Source organism: Eutrigla gurnardus, assembly GCF_963514095.1.
Source record: "Eutrigla gurnardus genome assembly, chromosome: 18".
Lineage (NCBI taxonomy): Eukaryota > Metazoa > Chordata > Actinopteri > Perciformes > Triglidae > Eutrigla > Eutrigla gurnardus.
This window is the reverse complement of record NC_139929.1, coordinates 19,321,748-19,334,582: the sequence shown is the minus strand read 5'-3', so window position 1 is coordinate 19,334,582 and position 12,835 is coordinate 19,321,748. Positions and strand designations below refer to the sequence as shown.

The window sequence follows — 12,835 nt, the reverse complement described above, 5'->3', positions numbered from 1 at the left end:
CGCGCAACATTACATGTGATAACGCAGCATCCAGATGCTATCAGTTATCAGTTACTATAGTTCTGTAATACTGTAATTTGTGCAAGGAAGATTAGCGCTAGCTTAACGCTAGCTTTAGCATCAGCGCTAACTTCACTGGTTGTGTAAAGAAACCTGGGGTGCAGTCGAATAGTCAAAAAATAAAGTCCTAACTCCTATTCCTTGACCTCTGGGGAAAACGTCACGGGGTTAAGGAAAGGCGATAGGAGAACTCAAAAGGATTTAGGAAAAGACGGCCGCGGTGCTCAGAGAATCCGACCGGACTTTCACTAAGCTACGTCATTATAACGCGGCCGCTGATGATTGACAGCTGATGATCGGCACCGGCGACTGACGTGCGTCTGCGCTGGATAAAACTACAATAATGGACTACAAAAAGCGCATCGTCCACTTCTCCACATGTTGGTTTAATAAAAGCTTGTTCACTGACCGGCTTCAGGTCCAGCAGCTCCTCCTACCTAGAGTCCTTAAGAGAGAGAGTGGCGACAACGGAAGTTCAAAACGCCGGCCGATCACGTGGTCCATGTAGCCTCCAAAAGTTCCCGGAAGTGCTTGGCGGGCAATTGAAAAACACTAGGAAAACCACGACGATCGGTAAATAATGGTCAATAAATGCTTTGCGTTGCAACATGTATATTCTTGTGTTAATTGATTTGAACTCCGTTAAGTTTATCAACTTAACTTTACTGTACAGTCGTTGAAAAGTCGTAATATTTTCTCTTTTTCTTAACTTTCAGATTTGAGTGAGGAGAAAGGTGACTAACAAAGATTTGCCCATTGACTGCACATTAGGTCTGGACTCGTAACAACATTATGATAACTGTATTCTAATATGAAATCCATGGCAAATAAATTACACTTTGATTTGAATTCACTATAAATCACTATTTCTATCACTATGTGTTAACTATTCTTCCTCATCTCAAACTTACTCTACTCAGTGATGCACAATAAATCAGTAGCACAATAAATCACACTCTTGTTTTTCCCAAAAGCACTTAATACCACAATAAATTCCTTAAAACAGTATGTAAAGAAGTGAAACAGATCAGCATGTTAAGCTGTTTGTGTCCTTTTCACTATGTAGTCCTTGACAGTCTTCACGATGGTGTGCTGTGCTGCGTGGGGATGCTCCAATCGCTCTGAGAGGGGTGTCCGCATGTATGGCTTCCCCAAAGACAGGGACAGGCGAAAAGCATGGGTGGTTAAAGTTGGAAGGAGCCATTTAACCACCTACAAAGACACTACTAACAAAAAAATATGCGAGGTAATCATATTCAAACAATGCATTTGCACTTTCGCACACTTTCAAATACCACACCACTGGGAAGTTTAAGATGTTTTTAATTAAAAACAGAACAGAGAACAGGAAAAACAATGCAAAAACCAAGGGAAGTTACGTTGTAATTATAACGGGGAAGAAAAAGAAAATGACAGGAAAAAACACTTGAAGGCCATCTTCCTGCTCATGGTTAGTTAAGTATAATCAGCCACTGATGTGTTACACATTTTGTCAAGTTGCCTCAGGAACTGGATGTGTTTTATGTGTGCAAAGATTTGAAACATATCTACTAAGTGTAATGTGCCATCTGATAGTGTGTATTCAACCACTATGGGATATATGCTAGACACGTTCATAGTGCCGGATACAAGTGAGTTGTTGAGTGTGAGAACTAAGGTGAAGTCACTCTGCAGGCACATTTTGAGGCTGACCAGTTTTTGAAGACCAGCAAGGGCAAGACTAGGCTGAGAGAAGATGCGATACCCACCATCTTTGTGCATCGGCCAGTAGTCAGAAAGAGGAGGGCCCCTACTCCACGATGCCCCCCTTCACCTGCAAAGACAGGGTTCTTAGCTGCAGATCACAGCTACTGTATTTTAAGTGACACAGGTAAAATGTATATCAAATCTTGATAAATATACCAATATTTCTTATTTAAAGTGAAACTCTCGCTAAATGCAACCTAGGCTTTTTTGTGAATGTATACGAGTCAAACCTTTGTGTAAAAGCATAATTACGATGAAAGAGGCCCTTTTAAGATTTACCGTATTTTCGTTTTTGGTTCAAACTCATTTTCAATGGGAGTGCTACAGACACTTTCACACTAGCATCAAATCGCTATTTTTAAAACACACGCAACACTTTCGCCGTAATTATGCTTTTGCACGAAGGTTTGACTCAAATTATACATTCACAATTCAATATTTGAAAATAAACAGTTAAATGGCTTCTACTTACACCAGATTCCAAGACTGAGGAAAGAAAGGATGAGCAGAGTGAGAGAAGGGAAAGTGAGATAGAGGAAAGAGAGGACATGGCAGATGAGGAGAGACAGGGAGAGCACACATCAGCCATGCAGAGCAGGACGCCACCGCTGACAGAATCACAGCTCCTAAAACAATTGAAACGACAAGAAAATCGAATTAAAAAAACCAGGGCAGCACTGAGAAAATTAAAGAAGGAAAATGCAGTTCTGAAGAGGACAATGAAAATTAGGGACAAAAACATCAAGAAAATTTTAACAAAAGATCAAATTGGAGCATTAAGCAGGCCAACCACAAGAGGGATGAAATGGAGCAACGATACCGTCAAGAAGGCGTTAAAACTTAGGTTTGCTGCTGGTTCCTCTGGCTACAAGGCCTTGCAGGACTTGCAGATTCCCCTGCCAGGAATTAGGACCCTGCAGAGAAGGATGCAGTCAGTTAGGTTTGAGCCTGGTATTTTGACAGAGGTGTTTGACTTCCTCAAACTGAAGGCAGATGGCTTTACAGACCTGGAGAGGGAGTGTGTGTTGACCCTGGATGAAATGGCGATAACACCAAGTGTGGAGTTACACATGCTGTCAGGAAAGCTGTATGGGGATGTGACCTTGCCGGGTCACACAGGGGTAGCAACACATGCGTGTGTGTTCATGTTGGCTGGAAACACAACACGCTGGAAGCAAGTTGTTGCATACCATTTCAGTGGCAATTCTACCAAGGGAGCAGTATACAGGCCAATCATTACTGAAATAATTCAGAGGGCAGCATCCATTGGGCTACATGTCATGAATGTCACCACTGACATGGGTAGCCCTAACCAGGCCATGTGGAAAGCCTTTGGGGTCGACCACAATAAAACATCTGTGACACATCCAGCAACACCAGACAGGCAGCTCTTCTTCATGCCTGATGTCCCACATCTGGTGAAAAATCTTAAAAGTGCCCTTATCCGTGGACAGGTGTTTTCCCTTCCTTCGGATGTAGTCCAAAAACAGAACCTCCCCTCTAACGAGGTTTCTGTGCTCCCAATTAAGGACTTGATTCAATTTCAGGAAGGAATGGCATTGAAACTCGCTCCTCAGCTGACAGCTGCAGCCATTGGACCAAGTCATTTTGACAAAATGAAGGTTGGGCCAGCTCTGCATGTTTTCAGTAGGGCAACAAGTGCTGGGCTGAAATACATGGTGCAGCAAGAAAACCGCCCTGTATCCTACATGACCACAGCATGGTTCCTGGAACAAATTGACAAGTGGTTTGCTCTAATGTCATCTAGGCATCCAATTACAGCCTTGAGCAAGCTCAAGATTGATGAATATGACGGGGCCATTACCTTCCTCCAGGACACTTTCCATTTGTTCCGGGGCATGAAGATTGGGCCAAAGGGATGGTGGAAGCCTGTTCAGTCAGGGGTGATCATGGCAACCACATCAATTCTGGCCATACAGGAGGAGATGCTAGCAAGAGGACACAGGTTTGTGTTAACGTCAAGGTTCACTCAAGACTGCCTTGAAAATACATTTAGCTGTGTTAGATCAAAGAATCCTGTACCAACTCCGGTGGAATTCCACCATGCCCTCAGGCTCATATCCGTGGGGCAGTTCCTCACAACCATCAAGTCAGGCAGCTACCAGGAGGATGACAGTAGCTTCTTGGCAGACTTCCTGGACCAAGTGGAGCAAAAGGTCACTCCGTCAGTTAGAGTGGAACAACTGACAGTGGTGGACAGAGCAGCACCTGACCTTACAAAGAGTGAAAAAAGTATACTCTTCCATCTTACAGGCTACATTGTCCACAAGATCATCAAGTTTGCCAGCATCTGTGAAAACTGCAAAACTGCAACACAGCACAGTGATGACAATCCTGTGGGAGAAAACAGCATGTTGTTGAACTTTAAAGAGTTCAAGTCAGGTGCCCTCTGCCACCCTTCCCAAGAAGCCTATGATGTCATTCACCACATCGAGGAACTGTTCAGGACGAAGACTGGTTCCTCCCTCATGGAGCTTCCAAACACAGTGGGTGTGTTGGAGAAGGAAGCTCTGGCATTCTCCAGCAGGCTTCCATTATGCTGTGAAATAAAAGAAAAGATAATCCGTTGATTTATTAGGTTGAGGTTGCGGATTGAAGCAAAAAAAATACAAAATGACAGGAAAAAACAACACTTAAAAGATGGCCATCTTGGAAGCAAGAGCCAAACCAAGAAAGTGAAAAAGAACAGTGGCCTAGGTTCAACATCAGCCAACCCCGGAAAAGCTGACAGTGTTTCGGGACAAAGCCAGCATCACTGCTGTAATCCCCCACCTAACTTCACCCAACCAACAACACTAATCCTCTTCCTACCAGCACCCAATCCACATCACTCCTCCCTTACTATCCAGAACCCAGACAGCACCAGTAATGCTCCACCTACAAGCACCCAACAATCACTGCTCCTCCACCCACCAGAACAAAGCCAAGATAATTAACACTCCATTTGACTGCATCCACCCAGGCTTACAAATCCTCCACCTACCTGTACCCAGAAAATATAACTGCCCCTCCACCAACTACTAGCCCCTGCTATATCACTGCTCCTCCCCAGCCAACATCACGAATCCTCCACCTCCCTGTATCCAGCAAACACCACTGCTCTACCAACTACCAGCCCCTGCTTTATCACTGCTCCTCCCCAGCCAACATCACGAATCCTCCACCTCCCTGTATCCAGCAAACACCACTGCTCTACCAACTACCAGCCCCTGCTATATCACTGCTCCTCCCCAGCCAACATCACGAATCCTCCACCTCCCTGTATCCAGCAAACACCACTGCTCTACCAACTACCAGCCCCTGCTTTATCACTGCTCCTCCCCAGCCAACATCACGAATCCTCCACCTCCCTGTATCTGGTAAACATCACTGTTCCACCAAGTACAAATCATTAACAAGAGACATGTAACATCCTTGTCATCATCACTCCTGAGCTATAAGATATTTGGTCCTTACTCGTCAGTTCTCCTGATGTGCAGTATGCAGCATCAATGCCGTATGATTACTTGAAATTAACTACATATTCATTACAGTTACTAATATACATACTCATCAACCATGATATAAGGTGCACTTTTGCAATCTAAGACAATCCATTTCAGTTGCTCTGCCATACATTTTTCATTTATCAAACTTATACATTTCTAGTTTTAGCTGGCATTTTCAAAAGGTGATCATTCTGGTTGTTGTTTATTATGGGAGTCATAGTAGATGCTGCTGTGCTGGGGTGCATTATATTCATCAGTGTTCCTGATATTTTCCCCTCTCCATTAAAATACTATAAGGAAAAATATAAGCAACAATTGTTGAGATAATGCAGTCCAGCACAGCACCACAACCTACAATAACATACATACATACAGAATGAACATACAGAATGAACACCTCTGATTATGTCAACAAAAACCGAACATGTATAAGATTTATAAAAGCAGAATTTATGGCACAGCTGTTGTACTGCACTGCACGATGTTGCACAGGTGTATCAAATAATATGACTAACAGCAATAGTTATGTTTAGTATTATTCCTTTAGTAATATTGCAAGGCAATGCCCATCTAGTATAATTTATAATGCCTGACTATTGTGTTTTCAGTCTCACTGTGGTCCACTCAGTACTCCTGGCCTGCAGCATCACTGACGCTCCACTACAAAGTGCTCCTACTGTAGGTTCCCAAATATACGCAAGATGATATCACCTGTTAGGGACATTTGTTTAGTATGACTGCTTGAAAAACATTGCATTATGTCTTTTCAGTCTCACCACTGTCTGCTCAGCACTCCTGGCCTGCAGCATGCAAAATTAAGTTATGAAGAGGCATCACTGCTTCTTGACCACACAGCACCAAGTGCAGGTAACTGATATACACTGATATAGTAGATATATCGACATACACATACATGTATGAAGAGACTGCTATGGTGATCATTCGCTGTGCATGCAGGCCCCCCCCACACCCCTGGCAAATAAATAGTGGGGGTTACTTTTCCAAAATGTGTACACACAGGTCAAAATCAACTGGAACCTAACTAAATAAACTGGTAAACAGTGGCTACTTGTAGTTTATTCTTACCTTAACTCCAAACGCTTAATTTCTCCTCGCTTTTCCCTTTGCCTTTTCCTCTGCTCGACTGCTCTGAACTAATTAATCAATTAGGGACAGCTGCAGCTAATCGTGGCGAAGGATTGAGTGGAGAGGAAAGCTGCGTGCACAATGAATGATCACGTCAGGAGTCAACATAATACAGTCTCCAGAATATTCACAAGGAGAATTAGTAACATGATACATATGCATGAAAAATATAACCATGCCGGTATAAACCCAGTTTGTGTTCTCACCGTCCAAAATCACAACAGTAGACACACCAGCTTTATAATATACACTATACTCCTATCAGCTTTTTGAAAAAAAAAAAAAAAATCAAGTTGCCCAATACAGACACGGTAATTATATTAACACAACCAGAATCACCCCGGTTTTTTTTTTATTATTATTATTTGCAAGAAAGTTTACCACCATCAGGATCGGCGGATGCAGCACAGTTTGAATTTAATATTCAAATGTGAACTTTTTCACCCCGCACTCAAACCTATATATATATAGCCTCAATTATATTAAATTGATGTTTATCTACAATCACACTCCCTGCACATTAAGCTGGCTATTGGTATAAATTGACAGTGTTCGATTAAGTTATATTTAGTGAACAGAATTTACATGCGTCCGCCTGTTGCATGTGTTGCTATCGTTATCCAGCGTGCTAGCTTAAACTTTTATCCGTTAATATTCTCTAATCTTCTAATCTAGACGGGGACAATCCGCCAACATATTTAATATAGCTAATTACTCATGTCAATTTAATTCCAATGAACTACTGATGTGAAAATGTCATTCTTTAAACATTTTACCTTGATCAAGTGTTGCTCCGACCGTGTGCTCCATAAGAATTACGTTGGGCGGAAGTTAGCTTTTGCTAACTTCCGGGAACTTTTGAGGGTCTCCATGCTCCGCCATTGCTGTGAAAAAAATTAACCATTGCCGTAAACGTAGGTGGCGCCACTCTCTCTCTTAAGGACTCTACTCCTACCTAAATGTTGCTCTCGCAGAGAATTGTGGGTCGGCGTAATCTCCTTTCCTTTCGTATAGGAAGGTCTGTTGCATCCTATGCTAAAGGAGCTCTGCAATGAAGAATTGGAGCTCCGCTCCTTTGCATTTAGAGAATCCGAACGGCTCTTATCATGGCGGCCACTTGTTTACTTCCGGGTCACTTCTTCAGTTAGGAACCTCCCTAAGCAAAATAGTCTATTCGACTGCATCCTGGCTGTGTCAAGTCAATTTGTTTACACTACCGGCGATGTAGCTTCAGTGTTAGCATAAGCGCTAACGTAGTAGTTGTGTAAACAAACTGACTTGTTACAGCCTGGTTTGTTTACACTACCAATGACGTGTTAATTGTGAAGTTGTCATTAACCCCGTTCTAGTATTAAAACTCCGGGCTTGCGTTTGACTTTGTTGGTCGTTCAGTAACCAGAGCAAGTTCAGAACATTGCTTCTCCGGCTAATAGATAATGCTGGCTAGATGACATCTGTAAATAAGAGCGATCTGTCTTTGCTTGTGACTTTTTCCATTCTTGGGCAGAAGTACTGTTTACCAGTACTGAACTTTACATTGTAAGAACCCATCCATGGTGTGTGTGTGTGTGTGTGTGTGTGTGTGTGTGTGTGTGTGTGTGTGTGTGCGTGTGTTTGTTTTACAGTTATAAAAAAACAACTGCAACTCCAGTAAGGCTTGGATTTACTAGGCCTCCTCCAACCACCCTTGCAGACTCTATCTCACAACGGTCAGCACATATTTATATATACAATCTGCAATCTGAGTTTATAATTTACGTCCTGAGTCACATTTCTCTTTTCTTTTACTCGTTGTCAAGGTAAAGCAGTATCGTATCGGACACCGTATCTGCCAAAACCCCAGCGCAGGCATCGAGCAGGGCAGCGTTGGGCGTACAGCCAGCTCAGTGGCCGACCCAGGCACCCAGCAGGTCTGGTGCTCTGTGGAGGTGTAGAGCACTTATAACAAGGACCATAGTGGACCATGAAGAGTTGATGCCATAACCTGCCCTGCGATGTCCTGTCTCTGATGTCATGTGATATGCCTATGCTGAGCTGTTATGTCCCGTACAAACAGGACAAATGAGGTAAGTAAGAATGTTCCTCCTAGTGGATTCTAGTCGGGGCTCATCCAACAGGTAATAGTGTCCTCTGGACCTGATGGTCCACCAGCAACACAACCTCCCTGTGGTGGACTTGAAGGATCAAAAGGTAAATTGGACAGCTACACAATGTATGATTTGTATTCTTTATGCACCTGGCCTTGAAACTAATTACATTAATGTTGTATGCAGCATCCATTTGATTGTTTCAGCACTGCCTTGGACCCGAATTGGCAAGAAGACCCAGAGGAACCCCAGGACCATCAGGACCCTCAGGACCCCCAGGACCAGACCAGAGAGACGAGGGAAGCAATGACTTGATACTGAGATGGAAGAACCAGGTAAAGAATAACTGTATTATGCTGCTATTATGATTATTATTATTATGATTATTATTATTATTATGCTTGATCTAATATCTTTACCTTTGTTTTCTTCATGAAGTCAATTTAATAAATCAATGAAATGTGTTTTTTCATTCATAAAGAAGCCAAAGGATGAGAAAGATGAGGGAAGCGACGTGTCCACAGAGAACCTGGACGAGCACAGCGAGGCATCAAAGTATGTGAACTTGATTATGTTGCAGTGACTTTATGTAAGCACACCTCTTTAAAATGTCTCTCTAGATACTGTAAGTTTCCTCCAGAATATTCTAGCGTTGCTCCCCACTGCTGCTCTAAGTCTGGTGTTTTCTGTTCTTCTTGTCCTTTCTCTTCAGGTCTATCAGGTCCAGTTCTATGAAGTCTGTCTGTCTCCTCACCAGCAGCAAAGCAGCAGAGCGTCTAAGCTCCAGAGAAGATGCTCTCCTCCAGAGACGTGTCCAGACTTCTGCTTATGAGAGCTGCTGCCGTCTGCACCCCGCTGGTAAACAGGTACGTGACAAACTGTCTGCTGGGCGTGTCTTAGTTCATGGAAACATTTCCTCTAACCTTTGCCTCGCTTGTTAACGTAGTTTAAGAACACTCATGCTACGTCCCGTCACATTGTAGCACATGTTCACCTTTGTCATGTTTGTTTTCTTGTTCCAGCTGACCAGTTGGCAGAGAGCATTCTGGGAAGTGCCAGCTGAAAAAGACATCTCCAGCATCTACAGAACATCATCAGACCACCAAAACAGTTCCTCCAATAAAAAGTCAATAGTCTGTCTACGTTTACGATTGGTCTCTGTCTTTAATGTTGGATGTAAGAAATGATAGAAGCTGAAAACATGGAGTGGACTCAAACGTGTAAAATCATTGTTCTCAGTCACTTTGCTGCAGTTTTCAAATTCAAATAGTTTCACATCACATCATCATGGAATCAGTCTTGGACCTCTGGAGTAACTTCTATATATAAACAACCTTATAACTTATTCTAAACATACATCCTACAGATGTCATAAAGCCCTCAGATAACTTCAGATAGCAGGGAAACAGCACCACCTTGTGGTCGGCGTGTGTTGTTATAGGTCCAACCAGAAGCCTCCGTAAACACTGTTGTTACGGTGTGTTACCTTTCCAGCTTATCGGCCCTGAACCCTAGTTGGGAGCACGCTGTGGATGCTAACGTGACCTTTGCTCATTCAGCTGGTGACCCGCATTTCTAGTGTCCGGGTGACACGACCAGAAGAATGACAGGAGAGATCCTTCACCGTCCAACCAGAGGCTTTCATTGAGTCGTCTACAAGAGGACAGGAACACTGCAGTCTTGTGAGGCTGTAATCTTGAGCTCATCTAATACACTTCTGCTGGCTAACAACACTCATCTGTACATCAACTTCACCGGCTGCAGCGAGGGAGCAGCGGCTTCTCACATCCACACACATCCACGGGGACTACACTTCCCATCACACCTCACCTCACATACCCAGGTTACCCATAAGACCGGCAACACTATAGTGTTGCAAATTCAGAAGTGTTAATTCAACTCCTAGGGAGTTAAATTCAACACTTTAAAAGTGTCTGTATTGGTCCACACTAGATCGAGTTAAAATAACACTTTTGATAGTGTTAAACATGACAGAGTTGAAACAACACTCAATAGTTGAAATTTAACACTCACCAGTGTTGAATTTTCCTAACACTAGTGTGTAGTGTCAAATATTAACACTATCATTGTGTTGTTTTAACACTGAATAAGATTCAGATTATATTAACACTATTGATAGTGTTAAATCTATATTAACACTATGGATAGTGTTAAATCTACTACTACTACTAATAATATAATTTACAAAGAAAACCACACAAGTTGCAGTTTGAATCTGTATTTATTTCAAACAAGCTCACCACATTAAAACAGCACTGGCTTTGCAATAACCAACAATGACCAACACAGGTCACACGATATGACAATGTGGCACAATATAATATTTTTCACACATCTCATTAGAAAACTGTTTGTCATAGGGTCTGTAATAAATCAACTCCTTAACTGGAAAAACAGAAAGTGAATCTGCGCTCTCACTGATACAGTATGCATTGAAATGATCATCAAAATAAAGAGTGTCCACTCTGCATGTCAAAATAAATGCTTGCTCATTATGTACAAGAATGTTTGTGATCTTTCTGAAAACAGGATCTTCCATATTTGTTCCAGTGCAAACAAACATACCAATCTGATATTCTGTTCCATAGTTCTTCACCCAATTAGTGGTTGACACTTCACAGTATGCATTTACATTAAATACAGAACTTAACCTAAGGGATTTGCTGTCTCAAACTCATCAAAATAGAGTTGAATTTGTAGAGCATGTTTGTTCTGGGAAAACAAAACGCTATTCTTGAAGTATGAACCATCACATATGTCTTTATAAACTCCTTCTTCTTGATGCTTGGCTTGCAAGAAACTTTCACACAATTCAGTGTTCTTGAACATAGACTTAAGAGTTCCCAGGATGAGTGTATACACAAATGTATCAGTTACAGGGACCCGACTGTAAGTTCCTGTTGTGTGATCCCTGCGAACATCAAACCGCACTCCAAGAACATATTCAACAGGTTCAACAATTTCCCACTTTTCCTCAAAGAACTTCTGTCGTTTCACTCGTGTTCAAAGTTGAGAACGGATTTTCTAGTTGATCAAAACACTTTTCCACCTTCTTTTCAAAATCTGTGCCTTGAATTTCTGGAGTACAGCTGAGAACTGCCTCTCTTGCTTGCGTATGAATGTCATTTACAAGATCCTCCATGGACCCCACCATTGCTTGGACTGTGCTCTCAGCAACACCAGATGCTTGCAACTGTACTACAACAGAAGCACACATGTTTAACACAAGATTATTGTCAACAGAGAGCTCGGTAGTTGTTGGAGAGTCTGTAACTGCCTGTGAAGTTGAGGGCTCACTAACTTCATTCTGAGCGTCCACATTGTCATCAGTATTAGTCAAAGCAACATCTCTATGTAAATGAACAAGATGCTTCTTGAAACCTGAATAGGTGCAAAACGATAAACAACATCCCGGCTAGGGTTGTCACAAGAACCGATACTTCGGTACCAATTCGATGCCGACACGAAAAAAATAATTCGATACTTGCTTTTTTCTGTTATCGTCAGAACCGAATATACAACTTTTCACTCGGCGAGCCGTGTCGATTCTTGGCGGAACTGACGGGGGCAGTATACGCGTGTGAGCAGCACAGAGCAGTAAGCGGCGCTGAAGAAGAAAACTTGCCGTCTTCGAAAAAAATGGCTTCAGCAGGTGGGAGCGAAAGCACAACACATCGGCTCGTCGACATGACAGCTGCGAAGAGTCGCGTGTGGAAATATTTTGCGTTCGAGGCGGATGAATTCGGAGCAATTCTTGATTCAAACAAGCCGACATGCAAAAAGTGCCTCAGAAGTTTTCAGACCAAAGGAGGAAGCACGTCAAACCTGGCCAAACACCTCAGCTATAGACCACTGCTGTTCTTTTTTTAATGTAAAATAGTTGACTATTGTTGTTATTTATGACCATATTTATAAGCACAGTATTGTTTGTTTTTATACTGGATGGCTATAGGTCTGTTGGCAGCTGGTACTGCAATTTAAATTCTGTGCAAAAAGATCTTAAAGCACAGTGGTGTTAAATACTTGACAGTTTGAAGCAGTTTTCAATAAATTAATGAATTTAAAAGTACATGGGTCCTGTTGGTTTTTTTTTTAAATTGTGGTATCGAATTAGTATCGAGAATCGTGGAAATTCACAGGTATTGGTATCGACTACTGAAATTCTGGTATCGTGACAACCCTAATCCCGGCTGTCCACATTTTAAACGTAATGTCTTTCCAGGATATAGACCGTGCTGGAGTCTTAAATGCTGACAAAGCAATGCA

The 12,835-nt window shown here is 42.3% G+C and overlaps 1 long non-coding RNA gene across 1 annotated transcript in view; it reads right to left on the bottom strand.

Moving 5' to 3' along the window:
- Positions 1–12,603, bottom strand: part of LOC311029002 — a 43,921-nt gene extending 31,318 nt beyond the window's left edge. Inside the window, exon 1 of the long non-coding RNA XR_014598829.1 lies at positions 12,420–12,603. This is a non-coding gene — a long non-coding RNA (uncharacterized lncRNA). The remainder of the gene's footprint in view (positions 1–12,419) is intronic.
- Between the last annotated feature and the right edge of the window lie 232 nt (positions 12,604–12,835).